The sequence below is a fragment of the Hemitrygon akajei genome, chromosome 3, assembly GCF_048418815.1.
Source record: "Hemitrygon akajei chromosome 3, sHemAka1.3, whole genome shotgun sequence".
Taxonomy (NCBI): domain Eukaryota; kingdom Metazoa; phylum Chordata; class Chondrichthyes; order Myliobatiformes; family Dasyatidae; genus Hemitrygon; species Hemitrygon akajei.
In genome coordinates this window covers 131,601,434-131,626,637 of record NC_133126.1, presented here as the reverse complement: position 1 = coordinate 131,626,637, position 25,204 = coordinate 131,601,434, and the positions used below count along the sequence as shown (strand labels likewise).

At 39.0% G+C, this 25,204-nt stretch overlaps 1 protein-coding gene across 4 annotated transcripts in view; it reads right to left on the bottom strand.

Moving 5' to 3' along the window:
- Positions 1-25,204, bottom strand: part of ppp2r3a (protein phosphatase 2, regulatory subunit B'', alpha) — a 346,067-nt gene that overhangs the window by 232,099 nt on the left and 88,764 nt on the right. For all 4 annotated transcript variants that reach the window (XM_073040814.1, XM_073040812.1, XM_073040813.1 and 1 more), the window contains one exon: positions 11,934-11,989. The gene's annotated coding sequence lies outside the window, so the exon portion shown is untranslated. The remainder of the gene's footprint in view (positions 1-11,933; positions 11,990-25,204) is intronic.

Sequence of the window (25,204 nt, the reverse complement as noted above, 5' to 3'; positions counted from 1 at the left end):
GATATGAAAACAAAGGATTCATCCAATAATGTTGTGGATGAGGAAACCCAAGGTAGAGATCGGATTGCAAAGGGAGCACTAGAAGGATTAATAAATGAATACTCCAGCGAACTAAATGCATCTTCCCAAGATCAAGATGCACAAACTAGAAAGAAGAAAGTGGAAAGTGAGAAAAAGAAAGACAAGTTGAAAATGAGGGATGAGATAGAGAGAAAGAACATGAGAAAGAAGCAAGAGAAAGGCATGAAAGAGAGAAGAAACGTGAGAAGGTACCAGGGTTAGGAGAGAAGTAAAGATTGAAGTACAAGTAAGGTGGCTACTGCTGTTAGAACAACTTCCTGCACTCTCAGTGTCAACTCTTACAATCACCAGGGAGGAGGCCCGAGAACCTGAGATCTGGGAAGATCTCACCATTCAGGCCACGTCTCACTATTATCCTACCAGAGTAAGAAATCGTCCACAGCAATTAAATCTTTAGATCTGAATGGGACAATTTACTAAGCTGTGGATGTCTGTATATTATAGTTACATTATATAGAATGACGTGTATATATTTGAGATGCATTCTCTATTGATTTGGAGTTTACAGCTAAGCAGGGAGGTGCATATTTAATATTTAAGTAATATTTACCTAATTTTGTAAATATTGTTTGGTTAAGCATTCTTGTTCATTTCAATTATTCGTTATGTGTTTTATGTATAAATACGTGAATTGCAAACATCATCACACTACCACGTGACACATGCATACCTCACTTAAAGTAAACTTTAAGCTAGATTCACATTTTGGACTCTTGTGTCTTCCTTTGGATTAGTTTAATGTTTCGAAGTTACAAAACGTAACACTTTCTGCCATGGAAACTTGTTTTAAAAACCTCATATTTCCCATAGTTGTCCATCAGTGGGTTTCCTTCACATCATACTTGGCTCCCTTATGGACCACCTCACAGAGAATGATGCACTGGTGAGTGTGCCATTCCAGTATTAATGCATCAAACAACAATCCGTATGGTAGACACTGAACTAGGTGAGTGGTTTAGAGATGAAGGAGATTTAATATGATACACTACAGCTGCAGTAGCCAGTCCTCGAGTGGACTTGGGCCTAGATTTATATTTTGGGCCCGATTGAAACTTCTGGAATGACAGAGTGGGGCTTGGCCCCAAGAGTTTAAAACTAACTGCTCCTTATCTGATTTAAGCACTGAGACAGATTAAAAAGATCAAGGCGTAGAGCCCGAGGGCTAACATCGAATCAGTGTCCATGAGACTTTACACACCTCAGCGCTGAACTGACTCTGCAGCTGTGGCCTGCAGCCATTGGCACTTGCCTGGCACTGAACCTGGCTCCACGACTGTGGCCTGCAGCCACGAAGCTCCTGGATCAGCTGTAGCACTGAACTGGCTCCATGGCTGTGGACTCAGTTTCAGAGAGCCTGCGGTTCATGCTATGTGTAACATTTCTTATTTTTTTTAATTGTTTGCATGATGTGTTCTTATATTGCAAATTGGACGTTTGGCAGTCTTTGTGGTGTGGGCTTCTTTTTGTGGACTCTATTGTGTTTCTTTGTTTTATGGTTACCTGCAAGAAGATGAATCTCAAAATTGTATATGGTATACATGCTTCTATAATAAATGTACCTTGACTTGAATTTGACTTTGTATGATTGCTGACATTGGCCTTCCTCCACATCAAATGTTTCTGATGAAAGTGGCACCTGAAAAGAAGGTATGTTTCCAGAAGGATTTTGGACAATAGTCAGCCTGGTGTGGCTTCAGGCATTCCCCTGTTTCTCTAAGTAAGATAACTGTACATCATGCTTTAAAGCTGATTGAAATGCCTGATAACAGTATGCTTCACAGTACGAGTGCTATAAGCATGTCTGTACCAGTTGATGACATTTTCCAGTCGTGTTTTATTTATGCTCATTTTACTGTAAATGCATCAAACTTATAGCGAACCCCTGTAATGTCCTTATCTATACATTATTTGGAACTCAGCAGAGGCATGAAAAAAAAAGTCTAAACAACCTGCATTTAATGTTTCAGTAATGATTACATCTTGTTTATGCTCCAATGCCTGTCTATAATTCATGAATATGCATTTCCCTCTAGCGTTTATCTATGTGTGCAAGTGTTTTCATGTGTGTGCATGAAGATAAATGTGATAAATCATTTATAAATGCAAATGCATGACTAAATTTAAATAAAAGGGAAAGAATCATAATTTAAAGCTGATAAAAACTATGTGGGGTGTTTTGTATAAATCATGTAAAATTACTTTTGTGCAGCTGTATTACCTACTATAGACATGTAGAATTGCTAGGCATGTTAGATTACCTTGATTGGACATTTGCAAGCACTTCTAGATGTTGGCACAAAACCCATACTTTCTGGCAAATGGAAAAGCTAGTGGTAAGGCTACACTTTATTAACAAAGCAAGATACAGCTTGTAAAACAGATTTCTCGCAGCCTTGGCACAGACATGAAAAGCTAATTCCATTCCCTCATGCTGACAGTGGCCCAGACTTTGATGTGTTGGTTGAAGGATTTGGCTGGCAAGGCTGATGACAGAATGAAAATGAAGTCAATGAAATCAAGTTCGACTGATTAAAGTTAATAAAGTATATTCTGGGGTCCTCTTTCCCTTGCACAATATGCTTTTATTCAAGCATCCAGCTGTTTGTTTGGTCCTTTTACTTCAGCCCAATCATGTTAAAAGTTCTGGTGAATGGAACACATGTCTAACAAGAAATATTCAGCCATCAAGCAGTGATTGTGGAGATAAAAACCGAGTTAATATTTCAGGTTGATGACATTACTCATCAAACTGAAACAATTACTCTGTTACTCCCTCTACAGATGTTGCATGACTGCTGACTATTTTCTGCTCTTTTCTGTTTTACAATGTTTTGCTTTTTCTACAATTGAGAAGTGTTGGAATAGTGTATTGTAGCATTTCCTGTGTGTACAGATCTGCTCTTATTGGTACCATTCTGCTCTGCAGTAAATGCAACATCTCAAAAGCTGACACATATATTGAACTAACTTTCAGGTTTGATTAACAACTATAATCTGTTTTGAACATTATTCGGAACCTTCGGTAGGCTCAAGCTCAGAATTATATCTGCTCTGGAATAGTAAGGCCATTGCAGCAAAATTCTCTGACCTCAAAGCGTAAATGATATGATGAAGTCCACACCCCACCTTCTATCAGGAGGGAATCATTGCAAGAGAGTCCAAAGGACAATGGAACCAGATTCTCCTCCTTGTAAAATATGACCCCTCCACCTTCTACTGCCACCTTGACTAGTTTAACATCCAATATGCTTAGCAACTAATATGTTTGCAAGAGCCAATATTGCATAATGGGTTATTTGGCCTTTAGTGGCCTATTTTAATCTATGTTCTATTTCTATACCCTGTGTGGGCATCAGTCCTTGAGTTCTGACATGCCTTGAGCCTGGGCATCGTACTGTAATATGAAGGATTTTTTAAAATGTCCTGTAGGTACATCTCTAATCTGTACCTATCAGCAGAATAATTTTGCAGAAAAACTGTTTGTGGGTGACAATCAGAATCCAGGTCTGGTTTATTCACTGGCCATAAATCCCTTGGTTCATTTTGCAAACATGTCCACCCTGTGGCTTACGGATATTTTTGCAGTATCTGATTTTAAAATCAACTATCCACAAAGTATCACCACAAGCTATGCTTTTGGAGGATCTGTTTTAATGATGGACTTATATTGTGTACTGGTAATTTATAAACTGTTCTTTCAGTATTTCACAGAATGCATAGCCTGTCACTGTACATGCTTTCACATTCCTTGAAGTCACAAATAATCTGGGTGAAACTGAACCTTGCAGCATTGAAGATGAATTAAGTTTCATGTGCCTGGAAACAACATATGAATTGTTCCAGTGATACAAACCTAATTACCTGGACAATTTCAAACCTAAAATTTATCAGTGTAGACACTGGTCTTAAAGCACTGTTTTTTTGTGATACATGATTCATTTTCAATTTCAAGTCATTTCAGAAAGAGAAGGCAAGAAACATCACTGGCTGAGAAAATTAAAGAAAATATCAAAGCGTATATTAAGGGGAAGAGGGTAATAAGGGAAAGAGCGAGACATGCTGAGCCAAAAAACTTGTTTTTGTTTGACTCTTGTTAGTATACTGAGCACTGGCAGTTCAATGCAACAAGCCATTTCTATACCCTGCGTGGGCATCAGTCCTTGAGTTCTGAAATGCCTTGAGCCTAGGCATGATGCTGTAAGTGAAGGGTTAGCTTACTTCCCAATTGAAAGCCATTCTGCTGTGCCGCTCACTGATTGGCCCGTTTAATGGATGGAGCAGCTCTTTCCCATTGGTTGCGTAGTGCGCCACGGCATTGGTTTCAGTTCCGGACGCCTCAGGAGTATAAGAATAGCATGTGCAAGAGACTCCCTCTCTTTTCTTTGTCTGCGAGTGCTCATCTTCACACTGAGGTTGCGACCAGTGCTGGAGAACCATTGGGAAAGTGCTCAGACATTGGTGGCCCTATGCACACAATTAGTTAAATATCTATTTGTTGAATGTTCAGTTTTGTAGTTGTGTAACTTGGGGAGACATAATGAAGTACCTGTTGAGTTTGAAGTATTACTGAATGTCTAGTGTTGTACTTTTTGTAACTTAGGGTGACTTAAATGAGTACTTGTTTGATTTAGATGTTTGGTTGAGTGTTTTACTGCTTGTCTGTAAATAAACGTTTAATGTGTTTACTCATAATCCATGTCTTATGTTTCATCCCCACTGGATCTTCAAATATGTTTCCATATTACAGGCACCTACTGAATGAAATATTATTGGAAATTGCCTATGTTGAGCTAGCCCCTGGAAACAGCAGGGCTTCCTAATTTCATTCCTTGGCCACTGTGCATGGTACCAAAAAAGCCAGGAAAGGGAAAAGTATTGAGATGACTTGTCTGAAATCGCACTGCTAGCAGCTTGTCACAATAATTGGGATGTTTAGTTTCTTAAAAATGCTATGTTTAACTTCGGTCTATATTAGTACTTATAATATGTAAATGTTATAAATAAGATACTTAAGAAAATCTTGTCAATATGGTCAATACAGCTACTTGATAACTGTGAAGTCAATTAGGCTGCAGTGATAAATATCTATAATTTTCTGGCTGCAGGGAAGAGAACCTATATTTCACTTTGTCATTCATCCTTAACTCTGGGAGCATTTTTGCTTCTGAAAACCAACAGTTTAGATTTTACCCCAGAGACTTAAAAACAAAACTCCACCTAGCCTCCAGGTTAGTACTGAGGGAGCTCTGCACTGTTGGTATTGTCTTCTTTAGGATAAGACATTAACCCAGGACCTTACTTGCATTCTCAGATGGCCAATAAAGACTGCATACTTTTCACTGAAGATCAGGGGGATCTGGCAACTTGCCTAACACTTAGCTCTTAACAAACATCACTAAAACTGAAAGCTGTTGTGTGTGGGATCTTGCTGAATATGAATTGTTTGCCAAATTTCCTTTCGTTGCTGCAATGATGTAAATCTCGCTGTATGCAAAATGCTTTCGGGCTTCCTTACATGGTGAATGATGTTAGATGGATGCAAAATAGTCACTTTATTAAAGTTTGCTTTGTCTGATAAAACAGTGTGAAATATTAAACTTTGGCATTTGAGCAGTAATGTTAAATCTGCCTGGAACTGAACGAGTGATAGATTGGATGGTTAAAATAGGCTGCACATCCAGTCACACTGATCCGGCTGACTTTACTCAGCAGCTGAACAAATGGAAGAAGCAGTCCTTTAATCGAGCAAATCGGCTGATGCAATGGGATATCTGCTCTCATCCTGCTAACCTTATCATAATTGGATGCAGAGTCTGAGTAAATATCTGCAAAAATATTTTGATACTTAGTATAGTCTGGATCTGGCTCAATACAACGAGGGCCCATACATAAACTGGACATCCTGAGCTGTGGTCAGAGATAAATAACAGTGTCTTGATCATACCTGTCACAAGTTTATATGCTATAAGTAGTCATTTACTCATTTTGGAAAGGTGGCTCTGCTACCTGGATGTCTGCAAACCAAAACTTTGGACCTAATCCTTTGGACCACCAGCAATAGCCCCCTGACACCCACGTTCTGCTCCCACTCTTTGGCCAGATGTGACTTCCTGTCTGGTTGGGAAAGACTTTGGCAGGGAAGAATTAGTCGAGCTTTGGTTGGTGATTACATTGTCCTAAGATTATGTGGCTGAGAGCTGCTTTTTATCATCTACCCATTTGTCGCCTAGCCCATGTGAAAATTAGTTCACATGGATGTTATTAATTTAAGCAAAAGTTGTTTTTATATTTACTGCTACACAGCTTCTTCCTCCATTTAAAATAGAAGCTTCAATCCTTTTAACAGAGTACACAACTTCCGATAATTACAATCTTCATGAAATATGGACTATTGTACAGCAGTACAATTGCTTTTTTGGTAAGATGGCTGTGCGCTTGGATGCAACGGCTTCTACAGGGTCAGAATTATTGAAATTCTGAAATTACCGAAATTTTTGTCGTTTTTAGTCATATTTTTTATGACAGCTAGACCCTGCTGGACATTAAGAACTTAAAGTACTGCAGGTGTACCCCATCGGTGAGGTGCTCATTGGCAGGGTAACTGAAAGAGTTGGACTTAGTGCAGATTGTGACACTACCAGTGACAGAGGGCTGTCGGTGTGTGAAGGAGGTGTGCAGGCGAAGATGAGTGATCATCTTAGTTGCTTTTCTTGTGATCACAAGGCCCTCTTGGACGTTGGTATTGTGGAATGTCACAAGTCCAATTCATTGGTGTATTGGTGAATGGTGTGGGTGGATGGTGGGGAGCTGTGTGGCCTCAGTCGTAGCGATGACTAGTCCTCAAGCTGCAGTGTCGGCTGTATTCAGTCACCCAGGGGTAGGCAATGGAGGCGTGGTGTCTATGCTGTAGTCGCTACTGCCCCTCAGTGTTAGCTCAGCAGAAGACAAACTGTATTTTGTTCAACTGTAGACTGCTGCAACATTCGTGGACTCAGGGACTTTGGCTATATATTTTTTGTGTGACTGCATTTTACTGCTGTCTTACATGCACTTGCTATTTTATATATGCTTGCTGTCTTATATGTGCTATATGTGTCTCGCGCTGTGTATGACTGTTGGCACTGGAGTAATGTTATTTTGTTTTGCATATTCATGGGTATTCATGTATGGTTGAATGCTAACTAAACTTGAACTTACAGTAGCAAGTAAGGGGCTGCTGGTTTCAATTGACATACATGCAGTTCCTAATTTCTGTTGCAGCAAGATTACTGGAATGGAGAATATCATTATAAGGGAGATACCATTAATAGTCATTCATTTTACATTGCTGCACAGGTCGTTTGCTGGGAGGCCGAAGAACAGATCAGCATTTCTTGCTATTGGCCAATGATGAGTCAAGACAGGCCAAGACCAAGAACTGGAGAACAAAGGGACAACCAAGTCCAAACAAAAGCTTGATTGTTACCAGTCTCATTGGTTTTTGTATCAATGTTTGACAATCTGTCAGGGAAATCTGAAAGCTGCCAAAAACAACAAGATGTATTGCAACTCTGCGTGACCACTGCATTCAAGGGATAGGTTTCACACTTTTTTTTCCGCAACTAGAGCTTATTCAAAACTTCATAACCTTCTTGTCAAATTATGAAAGCAGATGCCTGAAAATAAATAACGCCATATCAAGTTGAATTCACAGACACAAGTACATACATTGAGCACCAGCAGTACCCTGAACATTCTTCATACACAATCACACAGGATCTTCAGATGTGAAAAAGAAATCTGCTGTTTCTCTAGAATTGCAAGCATGTCAAAACTTAGGCTCGCCTATTTAAAATCTCAGTTCTGAGGATGAACAACCAGCTCTTGATGTTGACCTTTTGCCCACTAAGGGTGCAAGGGTCTTTCTTAATTACTGTGAAACTGGTGTTGAAGGCTATTATATGGCAAAGCAATCAATAAGAAATGACCATTCAGCACAGCTTTACTATTGTAAGGGCAGTACGCAGCACTAAAAATTAGACCTGTTTCAAAATCCCAACACTGAACATAATGCAGTATACGATCCATCCACTGAATAATTACAAATAAACTAGCAGATGTTTAAATAGCAGAAGGCTCATTTTCTTCACCCCCCCCCCCTTTTAGTACAAGTTTCATGTCCTGATTATTTCACTTGATTTCTAATTCTGCTCTCACTGTAAAGCACACTTGCTTCTTACAACTTCAGTGAGTTAATTCAACTTTTCTATCTTCCTGAAATGTGAAAATAGCTGCCAAATATCCCTGTAGAGCTCTTAAAATCTCAAAATTTACTGCCATCAGGTGTAGTAGCGTGGAAGTTAAATTTGCCTGTGCTGCGTGAGCAGCAGACATTGATATTACTGTTGTAAAACTCTACTGGGAGCCATGCTTAATTTGTGGGGAAATGCTTGGCAATCAGGATAATGGATCCCATCCATGTTATTAACTATATTTATTTGTACTTCCTCCAAGAGGACCACAACTTAGTCATAGGGTTTGGAGGCTTGCATGCTGCAGTGACCCAGAGAGCTATGTTGGTTGGAGTTAGGGCCTTGTGCTTCGATTCTTGGTGGGGTCACCCATGCCAAACAGGTCAAAGGGTGGAGACCAGACTAAAAGTGGTCCACCAGTTCTCCAGGTTCGGAGGTTCAGCTCAGGGCTAACAACCCCTACTGGTCAAAAAAAATTGATATGGAAACGGGCCATAAGTAAGTTATTTGTACTTGTGTGAAGCTTATTACTGGGTATAATACACCTTGCCAATGTTTAAGATGCCCCTTCAAAGGTGGTCATTCATTAATTTCTGTGCTCCAAGGAGAATAATACCAATTTGTATTATCTTCTATAATCTTGCATTTCATCCATCATTCTGGTAAATTGACTCGGCTTCCTCTTCATGGCAATAATTTCTTTTCTGTAAGTTGAATGATACTTACTGGCTTACTTTGGAATGTAGGAGCATGTAAGAGGAAGATAAGAGTAAATATAATGACTAATATTGAGGAAACTGGTCTACATGAGATCATAGTGCAGTCAATAATAAAGAGGTAAAGAAGAGGGTTTGGGACCACTTTGGTTTCTTTACTCATTGTAAATTAATTGGTAGTGTAATATCTTTATTTCTCAAACCATTATGGATTTATATGACAAATTAAGTGCTTTCTCAATCTACTGTGTCTCCAGCAATGGCTTGGAGTATGGTCTTTAATATTCATTTTCTACTGTACTTTAGATTCTCTTTAATGTCACTACTATAATCAAAAATAAATTTATGTTTTTCCTGTGAATACATTATCCAGGTACAACAAACTGTACCGTGCACTTTTGAGGACACTCTTGAGGTGAGTTATCAGCTTTAGCTGGGATCTCAAGCGGAAGAGTGGAATCAGGGCCAAATTAGTCCTCCAAAAAGTAGGAGAGAAATTCAGAGTGGAAGGAACAACCTGGCACTATTTAAGATTAACACAAGATTATAGAAGCGGGTGATTCAGCGCTTCCTCTGTTTGCTGTTTCTTCGTAAGGGCTATCCAATTAATTCTATTCCCATTCCCTTTTTACAAGTTTCTGTGAATGTCTATTTCAACTATATGGCCATTTCTATTGTGAAGATACTATTGAGCCTGCTTCCATTACCCTTCGAGACTATCAGTTCCAAACGCTAATAAATTACATCAAAAGAATATTTTTCATTTCCTCCCTTGTTCTTATGCCCATCACCTTCAAATAGAGGGTTTGCTTACAAACTTACCTGACAGTTAAAACAATTTTTTTTCTCATTTTGTCTATCAAAACTCTGAATATTTTTGAAAATTTCCATTAATTCTACTCTTTACCTCCTCTGCTTGAGGCAAAACAACCACATCCTTCCAAATCTCTAAAATCTGAATATTTTCTTGGTAGATTTTTCTCTACCCTCCCCAAGGCTGCATCATTCTGAATAAGCAATACACCAAATTGAAAGCTACCCCAGCTGGGGCCCAACCACTGATTTATAGTATTTATATACTCTAATAATCAATTTCTTTTAGCGCCAGGAACAGTGGAGACTACTGTCTCCTTTGTGTCTGTTATAAATTTGAGGAATCTAATCCAATTGAAAAACTACATAAAATTTAATAAAAGAAAACACAAGTGCCAAATTATTAAGTGGCTTGAGAACTTTAATCTTTTACAAACCAGCTGCTGTTATTCAAATCATCTAATGTTTTCCAAGCATCAAGCTTAAGCTGTCATTACAAGTGATAGATGATAAATTCCACAAAGATTCCGCTATGTAATCAGTTCTACTTAAGAAAATACAGTTTAATCTAAAGTTGGATTGGATAATCTTCAGCATTTCAAAAGGAAGACATCCCTTGGCCCATCTTATTTCATTCATCCAAAAATAACTTACAATACCCCCACTTCTCTTTCCAGTTCCAAACTATTCACCTCCACTGTTTCCCCAGATATTTAGTTTGAGCACCCAGTCATTCATTTGTGACTTCCAGACATCAGTTCTAGATTTCATCTTAGGTTTGAGATCCTGTGTCCATTTGCTGTACCCATAAAATAATGTTTGAAAAAAATTCTATTTTATCTATTTCAAATTGCCTTTAGCCATGAAGAGGTGATACACTTAACATCACTTAAAAATGATAAAAAACACAAAATGCTGGCAGAACTCAGCAGGCCAGACAGCATCTATGGGAGGAGGTAGTGATGATGTTTCGGGCCGAAACCCTTCATCAGGAGTGAAGTAACATGGGGTGGTCAAGGAGGAATAAGAAGTGGGGGGAGGGATGAAGTAGAGAGCTGGGAAGTGATAGGCTGAAGGGAAATGGGCTAGGAGGAAGGTGGAGAATTATGGGAAATAAAAGAGAAAGAAAGGTAGGGCTGGGGGGAGATTGTAGTGAGGGGGGGAAAAGAGAGAGAGAAAGAGAACCAGACTAAAATTATAGATAGGGACGGGGGTAAGGGGGGGCAGGGGTATCAACAGAGGTCTGTGAGTTGAATGTTCATACCGGCAGGTAGTAGACTACCTAGGCGGGAGATAAGGTATTGCTCCATCGACCTGCGTGTGGCCTCATCTTGACGGTAGAGGAGGCCATGGACAGACATGTCGGAATGGGAGTGGTCTGTGGAATTGAAGTGTGTGGCCACAGGGAGATCCCACCACTGCTGGAGGACTGAGTGCCGGTGTTCAGCGAAACGGTCTCCCAGTCTGCGGCGGGTCTCCCCAGTGTATAAATGGCCACATCGGGAGCACCGGATACAGTATATCACCCCAGTTGACTCGCAGGTGAAGTGGTGCCTCACCTGAAAGGACTGTCTGGGGCCTAGGATGGTGGTGAGGGAAGAAGTGTGGGGGCAGGTGTAGCACTTCTTCCACTTGCAGGGATGAGTGCCCGAGGGAGGTCGGTGGGGAGAGATAGGGGGGGAATGAATGGACAAGGGAGTTGCGTAGGGAGCGATCCCTGCGGAAAGCCAAGAGTGGGGGTGAGGGGAAGATGTGGCTGGTGGTGGGATCCTCTAGGAGTTGGCGGAAGTTGTGGAGGATTATACGTTGGATCTGTAGGCTGGTAGGGTGATAGGTGAGGTCCGGGGTGGCAGGGGGATCCCTGGTGGGCTGGCAGGAGGATGGGGTGAGGGCAGAGGTGTGTGAAATATGGGAGACGTGATGGAGGGCAGAGTTGATAGTGGACAAAGGGAAGCCCCTTTCTTTACGTTGTTACGTTGTTTTCCTACAGCAAATTCTCCTTTTTTAAGCAATAGTTTTTGTAAAACAGCATCATAAACATATAGTAAGCCACTTCATTATCTATGGATAAGCTTAACACTCATCTCCATACCTTGAAAAAAATGACATTTTGCATGGGTCAAACTCACGATGGTCTTGCTGATAATTCTGAAGAGAAAGCACATAATAAACAAATTACTTTGGCTCTGAGATTTTAGCTGTAGCTGAAAGCAAAATAAAAAAGGACAGCATATGTTACGTGGAATATTGGCCAACCTCTCCGGTGGGAAAATGGAATACATCCATGACAGAGCCGTAGATGGGTTTCAGTTGCAACTCAGGTGCCCTCCATAAACAATAGTATAGATTTGATGTATGCTGGTCTAATGAAATGAAAATCTATTGATCTGATGCAGATTACATCACTGGATGTAGAAAAGTGCCATAGGCCATTTACTTTGATGTGCTATGGAAATACAATGTGGCAGCTGACCTAAATTTGTCGAGAGAATGAATGTGTTCTTTGACATTAGCGTGCTAATAATGACGATTTGATTTTTTCATCACTTGGTCCTAAAATCATAAATTTACAGGTGTAAAATCTCTTTCTTTTAAATCTGAACCAAATATGTGTGACATGATGAAACAGGCATGTTGATGCCATTTCTGAAGTTCAGTTCCAATGAAGGACAAAGAATGAATTGGTAACCAAAAGTGCCTTGTGAATAAATACTATGATTAAATGTCACACTTTTAAGAATGCACTGAATATTCTTTCACTGTTTCAGTGTTACTAATATTTTTTCATTTTGCTGATATGAGTATTTAATATATATGTTGTTAAAATTTGTAATTAATCTTTCCAATCCCATTTAGAGCTGTTATTTATATCTTCTGATGTCTCAGTACGAGCACCCATTGAAATGAAAGTCCCCGATCAGTGCAAAAATGCTATGCTCAGCTAGGCATCTCTGTATTTCTGAGTTAAGGAAAATTTATTCCTGTTTTCTGTGTGGTTACTTGTGCAGGAGAGTTGATCTGTGTAAACATCAGTTGCTTATAGAATTAGCTTCAACTGTTTTGCTCCAGGTGGTCAAAGACCCAACCAAAATGAAAGCAAGAGAACGAACAATATTGGAAAACCAATAAATTTCAGTCCTGATGAAGGGTCTCAGCCCAAAATGTTGATTGTTTATTCTTGTCCATAGTTGCTGCCTGGCCTGCTTGTGTTGATTTGGATTTCCAGAATCTGTAGATTTTCTAGTGTTTTGGAAAACTAATGGTGTGCCTAAGCTCAGGTCCATATGATTCAGGGACAAATCAATAAACAGAATGTGAAATAATTCAACTCCCCTGAGTTCTAACTCTACATATTTGAAAAACAATAGAAGCTGGGAATTGCATGAAATGTTATCCCCAATTATGAATAAGGACAACTAAGGATTGTTGGTGAGAGAAAGCTATATATCTCTGTATGCTTAAGCACAATAAATGATACAAAACTATGGGTTATGTAGGTGCATTCTTTGTAAACAGAGCATGGATAGGAGTAGCCATTTTTCCAGCTTCCATGCTAAGTACAATTTCCTACAGAAATGACTGCATTCCTAATTGATACAATGAAACACAATATTTAGCCAATATTAAAACATATGCAGTTCATTCACAAATCCAGTTAAAGGCATAATACATCATTAGTGCTGTCAACAAAGCAACTTCTTTATCTGTTTCTATTTCTTGCTTCAATTCTGTTAACAGCCACATAAGACAATTCACATCTATTTTGTGAAATCTCTGCATGTCTATAAGGTATATGAAATGCATTTTTGGTGATTCTAATCTCCTCCTCCTGAAATCAGGCCACATTCATATTAAATACCCATTTGGTCACGAATCTAAAACTAGAAATCTTAATCTCCAGCGTTTATTAGAGCCATGTATTTCACACATTTTCAGCATAGAGCTGGGAAGCTGAGAGAGTGTAATATTTATTAAGTACCTTAAGTACAAATTCCTTTCCTAGCAATATAGTATGTGCCTGACCTCTTGAAAACAAACTTGTTTAATAATCTATGAAGAGGCTTTCAAATTGTTCTTTTGGGTCTTAGGTCTGCATTTTTTGTTCTATCAGAGAAGCACATGTTTTCATTGTCGATGATGCACTTAAACTTTGATAAAATTTCAGGCTTTGGAAGATCCAGTGGATTATAAGTACTCAGCTTCCAAAAGAAAAAAAATTCAGGCAACACTGGATTAGGAAAAATAAATATGGCGTAAGGGGAATAAACTTAACAGGCCATGAGCCTCCATCAATGATCCATATTAGATTGCTACACAAGCACAAATTACACTGATTAACCAGTGACAATGAACATTGCATACAGTTTTGGTTTCAACAAAACAAATGTGAAAGATAAATACATAACCTTTCATCTGTGTTTTAGTGTTCCCAGGCTCCATATATCAAAAAGCAGTGCCATGGAAAACCATTGGCATGTCATCTTACAGAGGAGATGTTCAACTGCTCTCTCAGATGAACATAAACATTCCATGGCATTATTTTGAAGAACTTGGGAGCTATTTACAGTGTTTTGGCCATTAGTTATCTGAAAACTAACAGATTGTATGACTAATATGATATTCTAATTTGTCAGCGATTTATCTGCACATATTATTAATTATATATCCTTCACTGCAATTATGACCACATTTCAAAAGCATTGTCTCTAAAGTACTTTTGGAAATTCCGAGTTTGTAAAAACAAAAGCCCATTGTAAAAAAAACAATTATGTACAGTATGTAGCCAATGGTGTAGTGGACAGCTCAGCTCTTCTAATGATCTGTGGAGTCCTTTCAGCACTTCATTTTTGTACTCCAGATTCCAGCATCGGCAGTCTCTTACTTTTCCAGTTCAATGCTTTTGATGAACTTTGGCAGCCAACTTCGATTTATCTCTGGGGAGAAATGTGATGGCTGAGACTCAATTCCATGCAGTGTAAGAGGGTGGATACTCACCAAAAAGTGCGTCTATGGAGAATTTTCAGTGTGACAAATTCCAATAAAAGTAGGCACATCAATAAAATACCTGAAACTGTCAACTCTGTCTCTCTCTTCACAGATGCTGCCTGACTTGTATGTATTTTTGATTATGTTCTGTTTTACCTTCTGCTTTCCAGCGTTTGTATTTTCTCAATTTTCCATTTTCTAGAAGAACTTGTTCAATTTAAAATAAATAGATCTTTGGCAATGGTTAGAAATGAACTGTGATGCATCATTAACCTGGTTTTCAATCATTCTGATTTCCTTTGCCATTGACGCTGATGAAGAAGATCCCTAGGCATGATGTGTAAATTGATGTGGACGTGCAATTATATGTTTTCTGCTACCACCAAGGACCAATTTTACCCCAGGTACCTATATTGTAGGTTAATGACATCACTTTAGAGCCTATAGTAGTGGATTGGAAAAAAAAACACTACTTCAACTTGTTATATGCAAAAGTGTACCATTGCTAGAGCAAACTCTAGACAAAATGTGTAGCTTATGTTTGCTACCCTGATTTAACATACTGCCTAGTAGAATTCTGAAAATCAAATCAGGCGGAGTGTCAAATGAGTGACCGACAGCAGCATTAGACAGCAGTTAGACTAAAATTATCCTTCACTTTTGTTCTGATGTGTTGCTGAATCACATGTCTGTCCTTCAAGTCGACAAAAGACCACAGGGCATAATATGAAAAAAAAACGGTTCCATTCATGTCCTATCCAAAATTCATCCTCAACCAATGCTGTCAAAATAGATTAAGTTGTCAGTCAGCAAATTTGTTATTTGGTGGCTAGTTTATACAAAATTTTTCATAATTAATTTAATAGTATGCTGCAGTCAGATATTCTTACAGTATAGAAAGGTTATAAATAAATGTACTTGCCCTTTTAACACTCTTCCCTCTGAGGAAATCATTTAGTATAGTTTTAGCATTTTCTAAAATATTTGAAATTAGATTGTACAAATACTCCTGAGAATATCATTAGTCAATTTATTAATGTGTACCTGACAAATGTGTAGAAGTGCAAAATATTTGCAAATATTCTACGAACTGGCTTGTTTTATCAACGTTTTTTATAATAAGTAATTTAATGCATCAAAATTGTTTGCATGTGGATTTGATTTACAATAATCTGAATGCAATTATGAATTTATGGAAAAGTTAACGGCATGGTATATTTTTACTTAGTCTCTCATGTGGAACATTTAGCATCTGGGGTTAATAAATTACCACTAGCTTTCTGTTCTGTTCTGTTCTACAGGTCTTTATTGCCGACTGAGGCAGGACTTCATACTTATGGTAAGAAATGAATGTGTCTAACATGTGTGGATGATATCATACCTCAAGAGCAATGAGCTCATGAGAGATACTTTACATTGCACAGAAGTAATTTCTAATCTATGACTGTGCTGGATGCTGTTTTTGCATGACTGCTTAATGTGCCATAACAATTCATATATAGGCTGCATTAAAATTAGTTTACCTTGGGATTTATACCCCAAGTAGGCCTCAGGTTTAAGGCCTCTATGCAGAGAATGCCAGTCTTTGATCACTTGGAGAATGAGTTTAGAATGCAACATAAATTTAGTTTTCCTCCTCCTATTTATTCTCTCAAGACTACAATTCCCCTTAGAACCTAGGTAGAAGTGAAATTCTCAAGCTGTTAAGTCTGAGTATGCTCCTGACTTTGAAGAGAGGCATTCAGATCAATGTGTGAGGCTACACAAGTCCCTCTCTCAAACACCTATCCAGAGCAAAAAGAAAGATCAGCATTTTTGTACTCTCCCTCTCTTCCCTCCAAACTTGTTCACTTTGTTACATTTTTTGTATTGTCCTATTTTATTGATTTTGATAAATTTAGAACTTTCTTGAACTCTCTTTTCTTCTTTTTCTAGGCTTACAGCTATGGAAGCCTCTTTGCCTTCTGCTTCCCCCCACTCCTGAGTGTGTAAAATTGAAGCTTGGCCTATGAGATCAAAGATTACAAAACTTACAAAATTAACTTTTTTTAATATTGTGATTCAAAATTGCCGTGCCTGAAAGTTGATTGAATGGCAACATTGAATAAAAAGGCATTGAATAGAAACTTGAAAGGAATAGTTACAAGCCCATATGTAAAGACATACAACTGGAACTATTCAATAGCACTTTAAGGAGGTGGCACGCCTCATGGAAGTAAAGAGTACTCCAGTCTATGTTATTACTATCCAGATTATTCGGACGTCTGGAACAATTTTTGCCACCTTCTGTGGTCCTGCAGATCACAGCTCTTTAAGCCATTATCTGAGAATTGTTTAAATATTGTGAGAGTTTCTGCTCTGAAACTCTTCATTCATTTAACTTTACTGTTGATAATGTAGCTATGTTATGCAATGCTGAAGAACCACCTTCCTTGCTCTATAATTCTGAGCAGGATTCTTTGCTGCAGCACAATCTTGAAATAATTTTCATTGCATGTGACTCCTTCACTAATAAAGGAAACCACATAATCACCTTTCCAATAACATCTGTTATCCATAACATTACACGCAGATGACAGTGCACACATCCTATACACAGGTTCCTAATACCATACAAAACAGAACATCATTAAACTCAACATTCATTTGTCTTTGATCTTAATAGTCTTGTATAAAACAGCTGGGAAAAATAACCTTTCTCTTTCCAGGTGTTAGGACAATAGCACAGCTGCATAAGAACTTTGTACTTCAAAGGAATTATTGTTTTTTTTGAAAAAGAGAATGAAATGATCCATTACGTGCAGCATTCAGAAGGTAAATTTGTTTTTAAAAGTTACGATGATGACGTAATTTAACCTATGGAGCTCAGGGAATCTTTTTCTGCTATGTGATCGATGTGTAAGAATGGTACACAAGCAGACATTTAATGAGCTCTCCTGTACTCTCTGGGTATGGAATAAAAGATTTAGAGAAAGCAAATGTCTATTTCTGTATTTGGATTGCGACATGTTGATCTTCCAGACATGTCCTGGAAAATAGTTCTTCTTCTTGATTCTCTGAGAAATTTATCAAACATTTACACAAAGTGACAAGTTTAACATTTCTCTAAAACAAAAACACAAAATGCTGGCAGAACTCAACAGGCCAGACAGCATCTATGGGAGGAGGTAGTGACGACGTTTCGGGCCGAAACCCTTCATCAGGAGTGAAGTAACATGGGATGGTTGGGGGGGATAAGAAGTAGGGGGAGGGATAAAGTAGAGAGCTGGGAAGTGAAAGGTTGGAGGGAAATGGGCTGGGGGAAGGTGGAGAATTATGGGAAATAAAAGAGAAAGAAAGGTAGGGCTGGGGGGAGATAATAGTGAGGGGGGAAAAAAGAGAGAGAAAGAGAACCAGATTAAAATAATAGATAGGGACGGAGATAAGGGGGTCAGGGGTATCAACGGAGGTCTGTGAGTTGGATGTTCATGCCGGCAGGTAGGAGGCTACCCAGGCGGGAGATAAGGTATTGCTCCATCGACCTGCGTGTGGCCTCATCTTGATGGTAGAGGAGGCCATGGATGGACAGGCCTAGGTAGCCTCCTACCTGCCAGCATGAACTCTGACATGTCTGTCCATGGCCTCCTCTACCGTCAAGATGAGGCCACACGCAGGTCGATGGAGCAATACCTTATCTCCCGCCTGGGTAGCCTCCTACCTGCCGGCATGAACATCCAACTCACAGACCTCCGTTGATACACCTGCCCCCACCTTTACCCCTGTCCCTATCTATTATTTTAGTCTGGTTCTCTTTCTCTCTCTTTTTTCCCCCCTCATTATTATCTCCCCCCAGCCCTACCTTTCTTTCTCTTTTATTTCCCATAATTCTCCACCTTCCCCTTAGCCCATTTCCCTCCAGCCTATCACTTCCTAGCTCTCTACTTTATCCCTCCCCCCACTTCTTATCCCCCCTCGACCATCCCATGTTACTTCACTCCTGATGAAGGGTTTCGGCCCGAAACGTCGTCACTACCTCCTCCCATAGATGCTGTCTGGCCTGCTGAGTTCTGCCAGCATTTTGTGTTTTTATTTATCCCCAGCATCTGCAGATTCACTCGTGTTGCCTTAACATTTCTCTGTTTATTTCCTTTTCCCAAGAATGTTTGATTTAATTGGATATTTCTTTTTCCTTTCCTTCTGCAATCCCTCATCATTCTGGAAATGGTAAACAATTCGCTTAACATGTCAGTAGAGCTCAAAATCAACCAGTTAACGGCTGTGGGAAATCCTTCTTCTCAATGCTTCATTCAATGACAAACATGTGGAAATTGGGAGTTTCCAATGGCTCCTTAGCAATATAGCCTGGATGCTTAGAAATAATAGACACAGCGCTTTGGTCTATATTTTTCTTTATTCTGTTAGACTTCCCTGTGGTTGTTTTTTGAATATTGCCATGTACAGGGAAAACAAAACACAATGCAGATGCTGGATATCTGTGATAACTATAGAAAACACTGAAAACACATTGGAGTGTCAATGTAAAGTGAAGGCTTTCCATTTGCGAAGAAGGGTCAGTGACCTGAAACATTAATGCTGTTCCTCTTTCCGCAGATGCTGCTCAACTTTTTCTATTTTATTACTGATGATGTATAGGAATATCCTAAAAATCTGCCCTGTCTCTTGTTCATTTAAAAATGAAAGACGAGGACAGAGGCAAAGAAAAGTAAACATTAAAAAGGATTGAAAGGAGCAGGCAAGTAAAAACTCTTTTACAAGGAGTAACACGTGCAATGCAAATGAATGTTATCAAAAGTCCACCTGTGTTCATAATGGATACTTAATGCATGGTTCATTTACAGGTGGCCCCGGCACTATGAACCTGATGTGTGCATGGTGCAACAGATGTCAGTTCGTAGGTTTATACCAATTTAGTTCTATCACCATAGGACATTTACACAGAAGAAGGATTACAATACACAGGAGATCTGCGTCAGAGTAGACTAAAGGGGATCGATCTGCCTGACTACTGCTTGGAGACACATATAGCCAGGCCTCCCTTCAGTTCTCTGTTTATCTTCTGTTGGAGAACCACATGAGCTCCACCGTCTACTGTGCAAATCATGGCCCAAGACCCCCATCAGTCTGTTAAATTCATTCATAACACCCGATACTTCAAATCAAACCATGAAATCCCAATCCTCTCTCTTCATGCTCTAACACTTTTCTTTCATCCAGTAAATTCTTCACTAAGTGTGCAACCTGTTGCAATCTCTAAGTAACTGGGGAGTAAAAGACTTTCTTGTGCACAGATCATGAAAATGTTTTATCCACCAACACCTTGGCCCATATGTGCAATAGAATCTAACAGTAATGTCAATTGTCCACCATGCATTCATGGCTCAATGTGCCTTTCACAGTGCAAGCTAATTTCTAGCCTGGAATTTTGTCTTTTGCCAAATCACTAATGATATAGAATTACATCAACTTATGCAAAGTTAATTTGATGCAGACAGTCTTTCCACATGTTGATGCTCTACAGCAGGGTTTCCCAACCTTTTTTTATGCCACGGATCCTTATCCAAGGGATCCGTGGAGCTCAGGTTGGGAAACCACTGGTCTACAGCAACCTCTAACCATCATACTTCATTAAACCTCATCTGCAACTCCACTCCTGAAGCTGGCCCAAGAACGCATGCATGTTATTTCTCTCATCTATACTACCTGGTGAAAGTTGTATCCCATAACAACTCTTTAGGCGAAATGTTTCTTTTGAATTCCTTTCTGGATATATTAATGATTATCCAAGTGTTTGTCCTCTTGCATTGCCTGCCTTCACAAACCATTAATAGCAATGTTAATTTCCTACAGACTGCTGTTAGTTTTCTGCAATTTGTTGGTGATTTACTAAAACATGCACTTTGAATCAAAATATCACTACGGTTAAATTATTTCCACATTTACTGTGTGTGTACCCAGACAAAATATGTAGGGAATCTACCAAAAGGATTGCCAGGAAAAGTATAATGAAGATATGGCAACTTTGAATCTTAAAAGCTCAAATTACCTGAGAAATCTCATCCATATAACATGCACCAATTAAATCTGATGAAAAACTGGGATGCCACCCAAACTGAAGTGGAATTCCAGATATCTTGTTTCTATTATTGATCCTTCGAAATAGGTTTTATTGACTTATATATCTTCTTGTACTCTGTATTCTTCTATGTAGAATTAATAAAAATATTGAAAGAGAAATAGTTTCTGAAAAAATAATCAGGATATCTGTCATATCTTTGATTTTCCTGCCTGGTCTGATCCCTGCATCCACTGGTTTCAGCAGGGGTAATGGACTGCACAGGAGAAATGTGGTTGCACAAAACTCCAAGAGGCCACTGCAGAAAGCAGGAGAAGCCTGTGGGACTTCAGGGCCTCCCTGTTTAAGTTCAGTCAGGCAGAGCATAATAAAATGGAAGGCGCCATTGTATCATAACCTCAGTATTAGTTATTGCCTTTAGACATGAAACAAATCAACAAGGGAGAGTGGCGGTTGGAAATGTAATTAACTATTGCATTTGATATGAACAGAACCAACTTGGGCAGGCAGTAGAGAGATCTTGCTAGCTACTGATGCAAATACCTCCCCATCAGAACTCTTTAGTGTAATATTGTATTTAATTTAAAGCTCCATTTTATGGCTTCCTTCTCTTCTATTTAAACTACCCTGCTATTATTACAGTCTCCACAAAACACAGCAGAGACTTTTGAAAAGCAGCTTTATAAAGGGAGTCTGCAGTAGGTAATGTTAATAATAAATGATGTCTAGACAACATAATGAAGAATGCTTCAAAACGAGTCAGTTTTTTAAACATGTGAGTATAATTAAAAACTCCTGTATCTTTGCTCAGTAAGCACCCAGTCTTATTTTGTTGCATTTTAATTAGTCAATGTGAGTTAGTATCAGGACTGAAGGTAGCAATGTCTGCTCTCATTTAGTTTCAGACATATGGGTGTGGGGCCAGCTCCAATGAGCCAAACAAAGTGCACCGGGGAAGGATTAAACCTTTGCCTCCAGGTGGAAAACTGTTAATAGTGACTTAAGATTGATTCATTAATCCTCTTACAATGGCGTTGCAACCCCAGTGCCCTTCACCCAGCAGTAACCATGCCACCTTCTGGAACAGACGAAGCATAAAGTTTAAGTATAAAAACTGGACCAATTCAAAGGAACAAGAAATTCGAAAAAGGGTCGCTCTGATTCTTGGTTCCAGGCCATCATAGTAACCATTCTGGCCGAGCTTATTCCCGTAACTCTTTCCTCTTCTTCTCAGGCAATCTCTCAGGACGGAGGATTGTTTTGCTTACAGTGCCTCTAATGCACTTTCCATGATATCTTTTGAGTGTTTTGGGCAAGAAACAATTTTCTGCCATTGCAGTAAAAGAGACATAAAAGCACCTTTATTTTCATCTGTTTTGATCAGGTGAATATGGAATGTAAGATCTTGTCTCCATTGGCTCCATTCGTGAGAACGGTGACAGGCCCTCATTTCCTGTGGCTCATGTGCCTCAGTTTATCCACTGGATGCATACAGTAGTTAGAGTCAACCAAGGTGCCCAAATTTCAGTTTTATATACCAGCACCTCACAAGATCATGCTCTAACATATTGGAAGATAACCAGTAAGTTAAGTGAATGAAGTACTTTATAAAATCAAAAAGACTTGTCAGAAAATATGCATAATTTTTCCCAGGGTATACAGTTCAAAAGGGCATACAGTTGATGTCATCTAACTCTACTGCTTCGTTGACTTTATAGGCCTCTGAATAGTATTGAATAGGTTTTCAATAAGATCTGTTTACCCTAAGTACCATGAGAAAACAAAAAGCTAATATAGGTATGTTATGTGAGTGTAGAAGCATTTCATTTCAGGCACTGTTTGCTTTGGCAGCAAATTTTTAACCTTCATAGCAATTGCCAGCTGAGTGTGTTTATTTCAAATGTTCAAAAAGAAGCTGGATGACTTCACAACTGTAGTAGTTGATATAAAGTGTGGCACGTAATGTTGGATTCATGTCATTTTAAAGATTGTAATCAAATGCTCTGCACATACAATTTTAAGGCTTCGGAAAGTTTGTCAGCCTTTTCTTTTCTCCTGTTTTAGTTTGTACTCCACATGCTGGCTACTATTCAGAGGCCTATACCTAGCTCCCAGGGTTTTTTTTTAACTATGCAGTTTCTTCACTTTAGCCACACATCTTCTCATCCTATGTCAATTTTTGCTAAGGATTTGGTTTCATTTTTAACTAACAGAGTGATATATTCACTACAGTAGCATAGTGGTTAGTACAATGCTTTAAACTACCATCGACCTGGGTTCAATTCCTGCTGCTGTCTTTAAGAAGTGTGTAGGTTCTCCCTGTGACTACATTCGTTCCCTCCAGGTCCTCCAGTTCCCTCCCACAGTCCAAAGACATACCAGTTGGAAGGTTAATTGATCATTGTTAATTGTCCCGTGATTAGGCTAAGGTTAAATTGGGGACTGCTGGGCGCTGTGGCTCGAAGAGACCATTCAGTGCTGTGTCTCAAGAGAAAAAGAGGTTTACAAGGATGATGACAGGAATGAAAGAGTTAATATATGAGTGATGTTTCTAGGCCTACACTCACTTGAGTTCAGAAGAATGAGGAGTGAATCTCATTGAAACGTACCAAATATTGGAAGGCCTAGATGGAGAGGATGTTTTCATTAGTGGGACAATCTAGGATCAGAGGGCACAGCCTCAGTGTACAGGAGCACCCCCTTAGAACAGAGATGAGGAGGATTTTGCTTAGGCCAGAGGGTGGTGAATCTGTGCAATTCACTGCCACAGACAGCCATGGCGGCCAGATCATTGTGTATATTTAAAGGCTTCAAGTGTTATGGGGAGAAGGCTGGAGATTGGGGTTGGGAGGGGAAATAAGTCAGCCATGAGGAAATGGCAGAACAGACTCAATGAGCCCAATGGCCTAATTTTGCTCCTACAGAATGTCTTGTGGTCTTACGAAATTGTCTTATGAGGATGCAAATGTGGAACAGTGAAATAAAATATACCTGGAAGTTGTGACCAAATTGGTTCTCAAGCTTGTCTTATTGGAAAGATTAATGGCCTGTGTCTCTAATAACTGTAATATAGTACTTTCACAGCAGCTTTCATTATTGCCTAATGCAAAACATGATATCAGGATTGTGTTGTAATGATTCGGACATCATCAACAAATAGGGGAGTGTTCCAGATGAGTAAGTAAGGTTTGGTTATACAATTCTTCTTTGTTTGGTGCTCTATTTATTTTATTCAACACCAGAATGTTGTATTTGGATTATTTTGATTAAATGCAATGAATTAAAACTGAGTATGCATGCTGAAAATGAATGTTTGCGATATACCATTCCAGTTGTACCTCCAAACAGATGCATTAATTGTAAAAACTGATTAAAACCCAGCAAATATACAGTATTCACTCCTCCTGCTTTGAGTAGAGTTAAGGTTAATATATGTTTTAGGGTAGTTATGTAGCGCAGTTACTGTATGTTTTGCGACTGATTGTTAACTGCCAAGGGAGATTTCAACATGCAGGTCGACTGGGAAAATCAGGTTGGTAATGGATCTCAAGAGAGTGAGTTTGTTGAGTGCCTAAGAGGTGGCTTTTTAGAGCAGTTTGTTGTTGAGCCTTCTAGGGGATCAGCTATACTGGATTGGGTGTTATGTAATGAACTGGAGGCGATTTGGAAGCTTAAGGTAAAAGAAAACTTAGGAACTAGTTATCACAATATGATTGAGTTCAACTTGAAATTGGATAGGGAGAAAGTAAAGTCTGATGTAGCAGTATTTCACAGAGCAGCAATGATGCGTGTTTCTGGGAAAAGTAAGGAAGATGCAGGGCATATGTTTTCCAAAAAATGAAGAAATACTCAAAGGTAGAATAGTACAACTGTGGCTGACGAGGGAAGTCAAAGCTAGTGTAAAAGCAAAAGAAGGGGCATACAACAAAGCAAAAATTAATGGGAAGATAAGAGGATTGGGAACTTTTTAAAAACCTACAGAGAGCAACTAAAAAAAATCATTAGAAGGGAAAAGATGAAATATGAATGCAAGCTTGCAAATAGTATCAAAGTAGAGAGTAAAAGTTTTTTCAAGTATGTTAAAAATAAACGAGAAATGAGAGTGGATATAGGACTGCTAGAAAATGAGGCAGGAGAGATAATAACAGGGGACAAGGAGATGACTGATGAACTAAATGAGTACTTTGCATCAGTCTTCACTGTGGAAGACACTAACAGTATGCCTGATGTTGTAGTGTGTGAAGGAAGAGAAATGGGTGCAGGTACTGTTACAAAGGAGAAGGTGCTCAAAAAGCCAAAAGACC